Source organism: Morone saxatilis, unplaced genomic scaffold (genome assembly GCF_004916995.1).
Source record: "Morone saxatilis isolate NCDOM2014 unplaced genomic scaffold, NCSU_SB_2.0 Contig5, whole genome shotgun sequence".
In the NCBI taxonomy this organism is placed as follows: Eukaryota; Metazoa; Chordata; class Actinopteri; family Moronidae; genus Morone; species Morone saxatilis.
This window is the reverse complement of record NW_023340095.1, coordinates 25194102-25196773: the sequence shown is the minus strand read 5'-3', so window position 1 is coordinate 25196773 and position 2672 is coordinate 25194102.

Sequence of the window (2672 nt, the reverse complement as noted above, 5' to 3'; positions counted from 1 at the left end):
TGGGCAAAGGAGAAGTGCTCACTAACACAGATTTTGACAGATTTGTGAACAATATTTGAGAGAAATAGGCCTTTTGTGTACATAGAGAAAGTCTTAGATCTTTGAGTTCAGCTCATAATGAATGGGGGCAAAAACAAAAGTGTTGCGTTTATAATTTTGTTCAGTGTATATTATATCTTGTTTAATTTGTGCAAAAAATTATAAAAGTTGTTGCTTTGTTTATGTGTTGCCTAGCAATGCCACTTTTTTACATGCAGACTAAACAAATGAGATATCACATGCTAATTAGTGAGCTTTAGAGGTACTCCTAGGCAGATTTTTGACCCTGGGACAGAATCAGACTAGATGGTTTCCCTTTTTCCAGTCTAAGCTAACTGACTATGGCTGTAACTTCATAATTAGTGTATCTGTGTATCTGTGTAATCTGTGAAAAATTAGCTCCCTCTGGTTCCTCTAGTGCTCCTAATGGCATTTGCAAGAATCCGGTTGGCCTGAACGAAAACAACCAATCAGTCAAGAAAGATAGAAAGACACTTTGGGTTGGTGGCTTGGAGATAAATTGTTGAGTCCCAGCTTTGGCAATTGACGACCTGGGAATGAGATTCAACAATCAACTATCTTTCTTGGCTTCGATAGGTGTTTTATCAGTACTGTTAGTGGTACTGATGTTTTATAATGGTTATTAGTGTCCTTACATAGCTTATACTCATTTATATTCAAGTATGAATGCTGTGTCATCCTGGCGTCCTGGGGTTGTGGTGCCAACAATGAGCAGCAATGTCCCTGGTTGAAGTTCAGCTAGAGACTTCTGTTGCATGTCAATCCCTCATCTGTCTGCCCTCAGTTACTGTCAGCTCACTGTGATCAGTTCAATAATAGAGGCCACAAAACACATTTAAAAAAATATTTCTTTGTAGATGGAATGTGCACGTAAATAAAAACATTTGTACATTAATGCTTCACTAATGCATTTTGAACCACCAGAATGAAAGAACGAAACAGTTTTCTATCAGAAACTGTTATTTTCAGCAAACCTCGTTGCTGCAATTTCCCTTGGCACCTAGGGGAGAGATTCGGAGCACCCCCGATACCTGCGGACAAGAAAACAATCTAACAGAATCTGGGAGTGGGAACATAATATGTTAGATTGCAGATGATTTCACCACTGAGGGAACTTGAAGGGGTATGGTTGTGGGTGGATGGCGGTTAGCAGTTGCCTAGGCCACACAGCTCCAAGTCCCCGAGCCCCACAACTATGCCATCTGAATCCAATCCACAGTCTGACGGATTGGGAGGCAAATTGACAGTGTCAGATTTCATATCACAGCAAGCTGCAGTGGGGCCAGGAACAGGGCTGTAGTCTAATAAAGAGAGGACAGTGTGTCTAAAGGTGGTGTGGGAGCATGTGCGTGCTCTTGATCGTGCACTTGCATGCAGATGTATTGAGACCTACATGAAATGAAGAAAAACAGCAACCCCAGCACCATGGAGCCGCTGCATGTGCAGCTGCAGTTACACAACATTTGTGCAGACTGGAAAGCATATGCTGTCAGAGCCTTTTAGCGTGGTATTGGAAAGTGGTTGCAGTGACTAAGCCTGGTGTGTCAATCTGGGATTGTACAAGCCTCTGGCTATCACAGCTCAGACGGGAGTGATATGAGCAACATAAGTGCCATATGTCAACCAGCAGACCCAGCCCAGAGACAACATGACTAACCCCCGCTCAGGATTAATGTGACAGCAAAGCCTTTATGTGTGCTTGTGTGCATGTGAACAGCTCTTCCAGCAATTATTTAACGTGATGTGCTTGGATGACGATACTTGGTTATTTGCACATAAGTCTGTAATGAGTTGGCTCTGATGGTTGTCACCTGCACTCTAGTGGCCACGCACACCACGGCATGTTGAAGTCTTGTCTCCAGATGCCACTTCATAGTCAGAAAAAAACTGTAGGAGCACATTATCTCAGTAGGCTACTGACATCCTTGTATCGGTGTCTAATCATGATTTATATTGATTTTACAATTCTTGAATTAATGTGAATGACCCTGCGGCCAGGAGCTCAGTGGGAAGATTAAAGTAAAAGAGTTGAAAGAGGACGGCATCTTGTCTCTGAAAAGTACCAGTGTCCCAGAAATGCTGGCATTAAGCCACACACACACACACACACAAACACAGGGGAGGCTAGACTGGTCTGAGAGATATAAGCTGCAGTAGCTCTGGGTAAATCAGGATGAAAGGTTATATATTTGGACTTTTCTACATGGTGGTATTGTTAGAATTCAAACTGGCACGCTCCTTCTCTTGCCCTCCTGCTGCTTTGGCTTTAGTCTCTAAAGTAATGCTGTTGTGTGGCCAGCATCAAACTACATCTTAACCTGAGTTCCTCTGGGGCATTGCCAGAGTTATATGTGCATGCACATAATACACACCCACCCTGTATGAAGGGTCTCAGTGAGGCTCTATAGGGCTACTTTGAGAATGACACTGACATGTGAGTGTAATGTCGCTTATTCATCTGTCTTAATAACCTTTGGCTGCAGCTTTCCATTATGACCCCCTTCTGGCAGTTTATGGGCTACCAGCTCTTTCACTCTCTGTAGTTGCCTCGAGTCACCAAGAACTCAGATTTTCAGACATCATTTCAGACTCATCCCCTTCTTGTACACAGC